The sequence below is a fragment of the Camelus bactrianus genome, chromosome 11 (assembly GCF_048773025.1).
Source record: "Camelus bactrianus isolate YW-2024 breed Bactrian camel chromosome 11, ASM4877302v1, whole genome shotgun sequence".
NCBI classification, from domain to species: Eukaryota; Metazoa; Chordata; class Mammalia; order Artiodactyla; family Camelidae; genus Camelus; species Camelus bactrianus.
In genome coordinates this window covers 84,310,301-84,322,377 of record NC_133549.1, presented here as the reverse complement: position 1 = coordinate 84,322,377, position 12,077 = coordinate 84,310,301, and the positions used below count along the sequence as shown (strand labels likewise).

General features: G+C 55.6%; 2 long non-coding RNA genes across 2 annotated transcripts; one reads left to right on the top strand and one right to left on the bottom strand.

Moving 5' to 3' along the window:
- Positions 1-3: 3 nt before the first annotated feature.
- LOC141579199 (uncharacterized) lies at positions 4-5,927 on the bottom strand. The gene is made up of 2 exons (XR_012510371.1): positions 3,639-5,927; positions 4-2,722 (listed from the first exon to the last, which is right to left on the bottom strand). It is a non-coding gene; the product is annotated as an uncharacterized LOC141579199 (long non-coding RNA).
- A 1,857-nt stretch (positions 5,928-7,784) lies between these two features.
- On the top strand, positions 7,785-11,823 carry LOC141579184 (uncharacterized). The gene is made up of 2 exons (XR_012510356.1): positions 7,785-8,811; positions 9,448-11,823. It is a non-coding gene; the product is annotated as an uncharacterized LOC141579184 (long non-coding RNA).
- The last annotated feature ends 254 nt before the right edge of the window (positions 11,824-12,077 follow it).

Below are 12,077 nucleotides of genomic sequence, written 5' to 3'. Positions count from 1 at the left end.
GTGCAATGTAGTAGAGATATTTTAATTCATGTTGCCTTGTGTGTGTGTGATGTAGATTTGGGTAGAAAGAGGTCTGCTCACAGGACAGTGGGGTTGTCCCTGAATCCCTAGGAGACAATTGAAGCAGGGCAGTAGGTCTCGGTGAGAGTCACTCACCGGGGAAGTTCTCCTGCTCAGCACAGCCAAGGTGGGTCCGCATCGACTTCTATCCCCAGAGCACTGAGTCTGCTTTCGCCTGGGGCGCTTTGCTACAATCCTGTGTATCCTAAAGTGTCAGAAGAAAGAACAGTGATGATAAGAACTGTGGGAGAGGGACAGGTTTTGATTTCAATTACCTGCTCCTCTACCTACAACGGCTTTCCCTGGATTGTAGTATAACGAACGCTCAGCCACCTGGGAGCAGAGTCTATGCCTGGTTTTGAGCATATTACAGATCTCCAGCCCAGCACTTGGCCAAGAAGATGTACACGTATTGCTGAGTGAATACAGTTGGGAGGGAAGATAGGACAGGTTCGGGAATATATTTGAAATGGGGCCACTCCTGGAGCTTTCCTGACAGGAGGTCATCATACATAGGCACCTTCCTCACCTGCCAGGCCGTTTACTCCTGAAGGCCTTCCCACAGAGCCCCTCAGCCAGGACCCACATGATCCCAGGGCTCTCCCACATCACATCTCACCATCTGCTCTCACTTCCGTTCTCATTTTGGCCCCCTTGACTCTCCTGCTGTGTGGCTCTCCACTCTAGGACTCAGGGGACACCTCTGACTCCCTCAGGGATCCAAAGTCAGAATATTAGATCCTACAGACCTGTAGTTTCACTATGGGACTGAATTTAGGAATCAGTCACCACGTGGAGAAATACCGCTCTGCATGACTGTCATAATGGGGGGGTTTCCTTGAACAATCTATGTTAAATTCGATGGCATAAAGGAAGCATGTTTTTCTTGCAATGAGCATCCCTACTAAATGGAGCCATTTCTCTGATGAGGCTCTAAAAGACCTGACGCACAGCATGAGGAACAGTTTGAAGTGATATTGTGCTATAACGCAGTATATAATGCTGTGATACTTCTAAAAATTGTTATTATCCAGTTGGGCTAGAGTTATTGAAAAAAAAACATTGTGTGTATATGACCCTTTAAATTTCTCATGTTTCCATGAAATTCAGAAGATGGTGGTGAATTCATCCATTTCCTTCTCGGCATTCATTGGGATGATCCTGTTTTTTCTCCTCACACTGTTAATGGAATGGAGTACATACTCATGCATTTTTCTAGGGTGAAGCCACCCTGCATTCCAGGAATCTTTCCCACTTGTTCATGGTGCACAATTCTTCTTACACAGATGGATATGAGTGACTAGTATATAGGTATTTTTCTGCCCTTTCTACCTCAGCTCAGGCTTCCTGAGCCCTGGTAGGGTGGCCGGTGATGGCCAGGACACAACACCGAACCACAGAGGTTTTTGCCTTCTCATTACTCATGATAATCGTTCTTACTAACCCCCGATGCTTGATTTACACAGTCATGACTGTCAGACAGACCTGCACTCACCCATTTCCCCACCTCGTGTCTCACTCTCCACTCGTTCCTTCTGGGATTCGTTCATTTCTTCCTTCAATCCAACCGTCCTCACTCTCAGTGACAGCCTGACAGCGGCAAACTCTCTGAGTCTCTTGGATCTGAACACAATGTTATTTTGCTTTTACTCCTGAGTCATGGCTTAGAAGGAAAAACATATGGACATTCCTGTGATGGGTCCCTTCGCATCTGAGATGTCTTTCTGAAGTCTTGAAGTCAGTGGCAGCCTGGCCTCGCACAAAGTGGGCTCACTTGGACCACTGGGCCCTGGCTGGGCTGAGAAGCATCCGTGCAGATGGGGCACTGCCCTTGGAGGAGCATCAGCAGGGCCCTCGCGGGTCAGGAGGCAGGGGAGGGGAAAAAGTGGGCAAGAGCCTCTCCTGTGGTTTCCCTGGCGAGCAACAGGGAGGCAGGACTAGCAGGTGGGAGGAATCAGCATCTCTGGGTGGAGGGGCTGCCCCTACTTGTCTGTCCCCGCCCTGGGTGTGCTCACTGGCATCTTCCACTGTCTCTAGGAACTGACTAGCCCTGGGAGGGGCAGCCCCTCCAGGGTCAGTGGGACCCAGATGTCAAAGTGTCAGAAAACAGACAATAAAAAACGGCTAGCATACATGTCCAAACCACAGGCCTCTGTTTCCGCATGCGTGGAGGGCGGGATTGGTCCCAGTGGCCCTCCAAGGTCCAGCCCTGCACTCTCAGAGTCCAGCCAGCCGCCAGGACCTCCCCGAATTCAGGTCCTAACCGTCTAGGGTCAGCAAAGCAGCCATGCCTCTACCCAGCCCTGCAGATCAGGCATTTCAAGGCCTGTGGGTCGCCTGGGGCTTCTGTGGCACAGGAGAACAGGCAGTGGTGGGGCTGCTGGCTCAGCCTCCAGGTTGGACTTCACAAATGGAACAGGGGGCTCTGGGCTGGAATAATCCAGGCTTGTTCGCCAAGGGGAAGGACGGGGGTAACCGAGTCAGAGCACAGACTGCCAGTGCCTCGAGAACCATGCTGAGGCCCGGGGGCGAGGGGGTCGGCAACTGGGAGCGCGCATCCTGCTGGGATCCTGTGAGATGGTGGCTGGGTGATTAATGCTGAAGCTCACACTGCCCAGAAGGCTTCTGGAAATAAACACGCTCTCATAAACACAGGAACATCCTGAGAAGACAGTCAGACAAGGCTGGGAGACAAACGCGGGGCACGCGGCCCACCGCCCATCAGAAAGCACCCCTCACACCCACTCCCCTTGTCACCACGGCTGCCTGGCCTGTCAGTGGTGACAGCGAGTGGCCTGCTTTCCTGACCGCTTGGCCAGTGGCCAAAAGTCAGGGCTGAAGTTGGCACTTGTTCACCAGTGCTGTCCAGGGGACAGCAGGTGCCACAGAAGGATCTGTGGGGCCTCCTTGTGTCTGGCCAGAGGGACAAGATCTGCAGATGGGTGTGGGGGTGCTGATCCTGCACCCGGGAAGTACACTGGCTAACTGGCCATCCTTTCCTGGAATCCCTGAGAACCAGCAAGACGGGGACCTTGACATTTGGGGCAGGACTGAGCCACCCCATGTCTGTTCTGAGTCTTGTCTTTCTGCCTGTCCTCCTGACAAGGTGGCGCTCTGAGTATTTTCATCTGGAGACAGGAAGACAGAGGCCCACAGGGGCAAAGTGACCTGCCCAAGGCCACACAGCCACAGCCAGGAGGGGCGCAGACTCCAAGTCCAGCCCCTTCCCACTGGGACATGGCCTGTAGCTGCAGAAGGCCCCAGCTGCAGCCCACAGAGGGTTCTCGGGAGTCCTTCTGACTCCAGAACCAGGGAGAGCAGGAGAGCCCCAGGCCCCACATCTGCAAACGATAGCTACTGATAAAAAAAAAAAAAAAAAAAAAAAAAAATTGGCACGTCCAGAGCAGCCCAGGGCCAGAGTATAGTTCTTGAAGGCAGAAGGTGAGTCAGCTGGTCTCCTTCTTGCCAGGGTGGGTGGGATCCTGGTCCTCAGCCCCTGCCACAGCACTGGTGGATTTGGGGGACCCCGCAGCCTCTAAAACAAGCTCCTGGACCCCCTTGCCAGCCACTTGGCATACCTTCTCCCTTCTGACTGCCAGGATTTCTTCAATATTCCTCTTCCCATCCAGGTCCGAGAACCAACCCAGGTTGTCCGGGGTGGTGTGGTGGGTCTGGCAGCCAGGACAGGTCACAATGACCACACCCTGGTGATAGGCAAGCTTGGAGATATGCTTGGAGTACCCAGTCCCACAGACATCGCAGGTGAAGACTAGCTGGTAGTGCGCGGGCACAGGTCCCTTGTCGGAGCTGGAGGGCCGCCAGCCCCAGCCCCAGCCCCAGGCCCGCCTTCTCCCTGCGGCCTCCAGGCAGGCACCGAGCCCCCAGCAGCCACCTCAGGCCAAGCCTCCGGGAGTCGCGCGCCTCTCAACAGTCTCGGCAGGCGGCTCAGCGCTGTCCACAGCAGCCCGCCCGCAGGCCCCAGCCGCCACGATCTGCGCAGCGGAGACCGAACCCCGCCCCGGCTCTCCCCGCGCCACGGCTCTCCCGCACGGCAGAGGCCGCCTCCGGACCAGACTGTCCAGCCACAGCCGAGATCGCCCCCCGCCCCATGCCCCGGCTTTCCCGGCGCGGCCGAGAACGACCCCCGCACCAGATCTCCCCGAGCGGCCAAGGGCGCCCCCCTCCCAGGCTGTCTCGCCACAGCCGAGATCGCCCCGCCCCACAAGCCCCGGCTTTCCGGCGAGGCCGAGAACGACCCCCGCCCAGGCTCTCCCCGCCTCGGTCCTCCCCGCCCCAGATCTCCCCGCCCGGCTGAGGCTGCCCACTGCCCAGGCTCTCCCCGCGCAGCAGACGCCGCCCCCCGCCCCAGCTCACCCCGCACAGCCGAGACCGCCCCAACCGGGCTCTCCGCTCCTGGCCCAGCCCTTCCCCTGCCCCTGCTCCGCAGATTTCTCCCCTCCTGTTCTGGCCCTCCCCGCACAGCCCATACCGCCCCTGCCCCCTGCCCCAAGCTCTGTGCGGGAAGCCCGGGCCACGCCTTCGACATCTTGGAAGCAGGCTTCCCTAGGCTGTTGCTTTAAAGATGATTTTGAAGGGAAAAAAAGGAACAGAAAAGAACATAAATACAAAACAGAAACAGACTCATACAAATAGAAAACAAACTTGTGGTTGCCAAGCGGGAGGGGCGTGGGACGGGACAGACCGGGAGTTCGAAATGTGCACACACTGACAGGCAGATGCAGAATAGATGAACAAGATTATACTGTATAGCACAGGGAAATACATACAAGATCTTGTGGTAGCTCACAGCCAAAGACATTGTTCCAATGAACATGGGTATGTTCATGTATCCCTGAAAAATTGTGCTCTACATGGGAAATTGACAAAATTATAAAGAAAGATTCATTAATTGCCCAAATACCTGTCTATATAAATCAACCTTTTTAAATAAAATACCAAAAAGTGCAGGGGGGAGAAAAAGCTGCGGGTTATTTCCATAGCATCCTGGTGTGTTTGACGACGTGGAGTGACCCTATTCGTTCCTTCAGCGAGCATTCGTTGAACGCCTCCTATGTGCCTGATACTGTGCCTGGTGCCCAGGAAATACTCCCTGTCCTGAAAAAGCGTACAGTCGGACATGGAAATGAGCAGCTACAGCAGCGTATGAGCGGTTCTGTCATACTCACCCGGGCCCCGCTAGTTCAGACATGATCACAATTTGGGGAAGGACTGAGATAAGGACTGTATTCGTGGTAGTGTAGAAAGCATGTCGTCTAAGCAAACTGAAAGACAGAGCAATAAGCATTCCTCCACCTAAAAGTACAAATGGCTTCAAGGGCCCTAAGAGCATCCATTGACATGCTACAGCAGTGAAGGCAGAATCCGCTTTAAGGAGCAGAGAACAGAGAAAGCACTCACCTTACAAGGGCAAACCTCTGACTGCCCTGTTGCCATCCCAGTTGAGGGAGTGGGACCTATAGGAAGGAAAAGTGACCTGAAAGTAAAAAGGTAAGTGGTAATACGATAAGGCTGAGAAAGGGCCAAATGAGCAGCCGTGGCAATGACACAGTGGCTTCAGCGATTCAGTGGCGTGTGAGCTGCCTGAACGTGTAACCCCCAATATCTCAGTGGCTTAATACAATCCCGGGCTTTTCTTCCCTTGCGTAACGTCCAAGATGGGTTTATCTTCCTTGGTGGGTAGCTCTTCTCCTAGCCAGAGTTCGGGGATCCAGGTTCTTTTTATCCGCTGAATCGATCATCTTCGACATATGGCTTCTCAGGTCTCAAGGACGTGAAGGAGGACGTGAAGGGGAACGTGTGGGAGATCTTTATGGGCTGTGCTGAAGTTCACATGCCACCGTTAGACCTCAACAGCTGAGCACGCCCGACTGCCAGGGAGGCCGGGAAATGGAGTCCAGCCGCATCTGTGCCCACGAACAGGAGGCAGTGACCCTGGTAAGCAGCTAGGCCAGAGCGCCACACGGAGCTAGAGGTAGAGGCCAGCTCCCTGTGGGTGGGCACCCTCTCTCGGCCTCACCTTGCTATCTCTGATGCCGAGTTGAGGATCTCGGGCCCCCAGGTCATGAGGTCCCTACTGTCATTTGCTCCGTGCCATGCTGCCCGTGGCCTTGCTCTCTCTCACGTCCCCAGTGTATTCCATCAGAGCAGTTATTACTTCCTGATTACATCCTTCCTTGTCATTCAGTTTACCCGCTGGCCTTCCTCCTACGTGGACGGAAGCTCCATGAAGGCAAGGAAGCAGCCAACGAGATGGTCACGTCACTCTAGTGATGTCAGCCTCCATCTGCCCATCTGTCCCTGGGTCTCTGCATATCCAGCTGGAGAAGTTCAGCGTGCCAGACTGTGTAATCAGAGAAGTGGACAGTTTTCCTGCTCCCAGGACTGTGCTACTGAGTGTGCACAGTGGACACAGGCTGTCTATAATCCCAGTTCCAGCCCTGCTACCTGCATGGCCTTGACTCACGAGCTCTAAACTTCCAGCAAGGGCCTCAGAATTTCTCATTCCATTTGCTTTAGAGAACTGAAACCCTCAGACCTCAGGATGCTATTGCCCATTTCTCCTGTGCGGGGACAGTTTCCTACTGGCGACACAGAGTGTGTGAGCACTGGTTTAGGCACACAAACACACACACACACACACACACACATACCAACAAAGACACACACATAGACACCCGTGTACAATGACATTGAATAAGAATTATCGCGTCACATCCTAAGAGGAACAGCCATGGAGGAGGAAGTCAGAGGAAGATAACTTGGGTCGCAGGCAACACCTCCAGGTGACATCACTCTCCAATTTTTTAGGCCTTATTCCACTTGCACCTCAGGACGTCCCTAGAAGTACTTGCTAGAATCATTCCCACTGTGCAGCTGGGGAGACACACGGGCCTGGACACACACCAGGACTTCCCCAGGATGGAGAACAGGTAAGTATGAGGGGTGGAGTCTGGAAGCCAGGGCGTCTCCTCAAAGCTGCATGCAGACCCTCCCCGGCAGCTCTAGAGACGGCGGGGCTGCTATAACTGTGCAAGATGCGGGTTCGCGTGGAGAAGGGCGTGAGCAGGCAAGCGGCCCATAGGGCAGTGTGTGGAGGTGTTGTCTGAGGAGGGGCTTCCAGGAAGTGGACCCCAGGAAGTGACATCACATCCTTCACAGACCCCAACCGAAATGGAACCTGGTTACCAGGCACCCACATTCTAGTGACGGCTCCAGAGCCAGCGCACTTGGCTGGAGACAGTTGAAGACACAGGATGTTCTCCTCTTGTTTCCCGGTCTCCCGGGGCTTCTCCGCCAGGAAACCCTGGACTGCGAGGTTCTTCGGTGGCTGTAGGCGTCTGTGGAACCCTCCACCCAGACGCCTGTGGCCTATTTTGCGCAGGTCACCTAAGGTAACGCAGGGTGGCCTGGAGAAGGCCAGTGTGGGACCGGCCTCCATTGGGGGCCCTCCCTGGGCAGGCCCGCTTTCCCTCATCTCCATGTCGCTGAAGGGGGACTTGAGAGGAGGTGTCCCCTCTGGGCAGGAATGGCTTGTTGAACACTTGGTAACCTGGTGGTCCTGTCATGGCCGCACCCAAGGACAGGGCTGAGAAGGGGGAAAGAGGACTCCTGAGGGGCATCTTCTCTGTGTCAATGGGAATACAAGGCTCCCACTTTGTCAGCTTTTCTGCCCCTGAAGGAGGTCTGTGCAGACAGTGGTGGATGTGTGTCAGCACTGGAGATTTCTTATGGGTCGGACAACCAGACAGGGTTCTGAGGCTGCTGCCTGGCCTGTGGGCACTGTATTTACAGGACTCAACACACGGGACGGGACAGGACCTGGTCCATGGAGAACCCCGCGCCACCTCCCTGCAGGAGGCGCAGGTGCCCCACGACAGCAGCAGAGCCCAGGACGCGCTGAGGGTGAGTGCGAGCGAGGAGACTCCACACCCAGGAAGCCCCGGGCCCCACTGCTGCCCCGCTTCTCCCCTGGGCTGCCTCTTAAGAGAGCTGCTGGCAAAGGGATCTGATGCCCCATCTCCCCCATCTGCCGTCACATCCCAGGCCCTGCCTTAGCCAGATGCAAAGTTAGTGCCCACGTATGAGTCCGAATCTCAGAAAGAGACTTGGACAGAACTTCAGTATATGTACAGTCAAGGGTGTTTCTGCATTTTTCTACACGCTGTCCTGTTTCTTCTGCATCCCCACGTGTCCACATTAAACTGAAGATCCTGAGCCCACCCACCCCAGGCTCAGCCGCTGTGTTCTCATCCCTAGAATGGGATGTGTGACAGCAGTCACGGGGATGAAGTGGTGCATGCAGGGAGGGGCCGGCACTGCGGTGCTGACGCAGGGATCTGAGGCACTGATGCATTTCATCATCGCCCTTCGCCCCTTGTACTGGTGATGCCGAGAACCTTGGATCTGCTCAGGGCTCCCCTGTTCCACCTCAGTCACAAGAGCTTGAGGCTTGAGGATTCGGTCTAATCTCCAGCCCCAAGTGCCTGGGGGTCCCCGGTGCTGCCTCTGATTCACATCTCTCCTCTTTCCACCCCAGGGGGGAGCTGGACCATCAGGGAGCAGGGATGAAGCCTACGGGGCTTGGAGCCTCCAGCGACACAGGCTGGAGAAGCTGGTGGCAAAGCTGGTGCCTGCCGTCCTGGGTGGCCACCCCTCCTATGTGAACACATTTCTGGGCAATTATCGAACTTTTGCCACCGCCCAGCAGGTGCTGGACCATCTGTTCCGGAGGTGAGCACTCTGTCTTCATGGGACATTGGGGACCTGGCCACCTACCAGCAGTGCCATGAGGCATTGTTCCTCTACCTCCCTAAGCCTCAGTTTCCCCCCTGCACACTGGGGTCAAGAGAGGATCAGGCCCTAGGAGGGTAGGATCAGAGGGAGACCTTCACGGAAGGTGCTCTCTGGGGACCTGGCTCACGGCAAGAGCAGCTGGCGGGGCTGTGGTTGTGCGAATTTGTCATTGTCCTCCTGCCCAAGAGCTAGCGTCTGCCTCCTGTGTCACTGGGACTTTGGCCTTGGGTGGAACTGTTTTCCCATTTCAAAGGGGATCTGTGACGCCATTAGCTGTCCCTGTCCTGGGAGAGTGAGAGCAGGGATCCCTGGGAGGGACAAGTGGGGTCCCAGGCCCACTCAGATGTGCGCTGTGGGGCCGGGTGGGCTCACTCACTCATTCCCCCAATGTATAGGAAGGGCCCCCAGGGACAGGGGCTTTTCTAGGAACAACCATCATTTAATGCATCGAGCAGACATCAGCCCTGCCCTCCAGGGCTTCCATTCTCTCGGGTGTCACACTGTCACACTAGACAGCACATCCAGCTCGTGTGCTCGGGACAGTCCATGTGATGCCTTCCTGCTCTCCTCTAGATACGGATGCATCCTCCCTTTTACTGAGGAGGACGGGGGACCCCTGCACCAGCTGAAACAGTGAGTCTTTTGGATTGAAGCGGGAAGGACTCCTTCCCCAAATAGTGTGTGAAGCTCTGGGCTCTCTGGTTGGTCCAAGGTGGGTGGAATCCAGGATCCCACATATCCAGTGAGTCTGGTTTGAGAGCAAAAGTCCTAGGGCTTCCCCTGGCAAAGAGGAGACGAGACCCAGAGAGCTGTGGATGGGACTGTGGTGCTGTGAGGGGCAGCTGGGAGGTCAGAAGACAGAGTCAACCCTGAAGAAAACCCACAACCATCCCCTACACATCCCACCCCTGCCCACACGCCCTATGGGAGACACAGAACGCAAGGGGTGGAGAGCATCCTGCCCACCATCTAGTGGAGCCTCAATGGTGGGGACTCAGCTGGTGCTCAGGGGACCCAGTGAGCCTCAGGGGACAGCTGAGCCCATCCTGATGATGCTGAGTGGCAGGGGCAGAAGGAGACCCAGGCAGGGTCCCTGGAGGATTCTGCAGCCAGCAGGTGCAGGAGCTAAAGTCTGTGGAGTTAGGAGGCCCGTGGGCAGCCTGGATGGCCGACACAGCCTGTCTGTTCCCTCCTGGCTCAGGCACTGATAGAGCAGCTCCCGTGTCCCTTAGAGGGCAGTGCCCAGAGCGCACAGCCTGCCTGTCCTCACAGATGTGCCATCCAGTGGGGAGGGGCAGGGAGAGGGACATAGCAGTGTGACAGTTGTCCCTGAAGCGGTGGACAGGTGGTCACGCCATTGAGCCAGGGCTGTCCCTTCAGAAGGCTGGTAGCAGCCCCTCCTCTGTGTCCAAGCCCGCCTCTGCCCACACTGCCAGCTGAGATGGGACATGGAGCAGAGCCGGCCTCTGGATGGGCAGGAGCCAAAGGCAAAAAGGCCCAGGACCCCGCAGGGCTACCCTGGGAGCCCAGCATGGTAGGAAAGGCCAAGCCTCTGACCCTGGTGTCCCCCTGACTACCCCCAGGGCCATGTCCTCCATCCTGGGCACCTGGCTGTTCCAGTACCCAGACGATTTCCACCAGCCTCCAGAATTCCCATGCCTTAAGACCATTGTCGCTTACGTAGAGCTCAGCATGCCTGGCTCCGACCTGGAGCAGCAGGCCCACCTCCTCCTGGCACAGCTGGAGCAACTGGAGCTCCCAGAGGCAGACAGTGATGGTGAGCAGGATGCAGGGTGGGGGATCTGGTGGGTGGGGAGGGGAAGGCACTGGACCCCACAGAGCAGAGTCTGGGAAGACTCCCTGGGGGTGGAGTCAGGGAGTGAGAGTTGACTGAGTAGCAGTGAGGGCTCCCCTGGCTTTGGGAGACACGTGGGAAAGCAGTCCTATTGATGAGAGTTTCCCTTCTTGGAGCTACAGCACCAGCTCCAGAACCCGCTGGGGAAGCCCCTCTGGATGGAGAGCCAGCTCCAGCTCTCCTGCCTGCAACAGCACCAGAGCCAGAGCAGAGGGACGCGCTGTAAGTATCAGTCAGGCTCTGCTGCCTCCCGTCGCCTTCAGGCCCGGGACGCCCACTGTTCTTGAGGTGTCTGTGATTTACAATTCCGGATTACTCTTAGAGGTGATAACATATTCCTTGCGGCCTGTTGTGTTTGTGTTTTATTGTTAATAGAAACATCAAAGTGCCCTACATGTCTTTGTTTGGATACACTCACTTCTCTGTACCAGGCACACCGGGTGGGGATGTGGACAAGTGAACCCAGCATGTTCCCAATCTCTCCCTGCAGGTCCTGTGAGGCAGCGGCCTCCTCTCCCTTGTCTGCTGTGGACCCAGGGCCCAGCTCAGGGCCTCCATCAACACTCCCTGAGACCCCGCCCTTGGTAAGTGGCCGGTCATGTCATGATCAAGACAAGGACATAGAAGGCAACCCCGAATTTTGATCTTAGAGGATTTGTTTTTTTCCAGCAGTGAGACTGATGTTGTGTTTGTGTGAATGTTGCCTGTTTGTCCGACATCCATGGAGCCAGCAGCTCACGTGCCATTCCCATATGGCCACCAGAGGGAGGGGTGTCACTGCTTCTGAGAAACACTGTTCCATTCCAACGTGGTCCTTCCCAATTTAGCCCTCCTCAGAACATGTTTTAGAAAGTGAGGATTTCTTTAAGCTATAGAGCTTTGGTTTTTTCCTTCAATCTCATTTCAGGTCTAATCTCAATACACTGTAATTCACAAAAAGAAGTTGGCCACTGAGTGGAAGTTGTCCCTTGGGATACACAGACATGTGTTAGTCTGTGTCCAGCACCCATCTGTGTCCACCTCTGTCCCTTCCTCTCTCCCTCCAACCGTCTGCGTTTGTAAATATCTATTTAAATAAAAGACTTTGACAATCAGTGCAATGTAGTAGAGATATTTTAATTCATGTTGCCTTGTGTGTGTGTGATGTAGATTTGGGTAGAAAGAGGTCTGCTCACAGGACAGTGGGGTTGTCCCTGAATCCCTAGGAGACAATTGAAGCAGGGCAGTAGGTCTCGGTGAGAGTCACTCACCGGGGAAGTTCTCCTGCTCAGCACAGCCAAGGTGGGTCCGCATCGACTTCTATCCCCAGAGCACTGAGTCTGCTTTCGCCTGGGGCGCTTTGCTACAA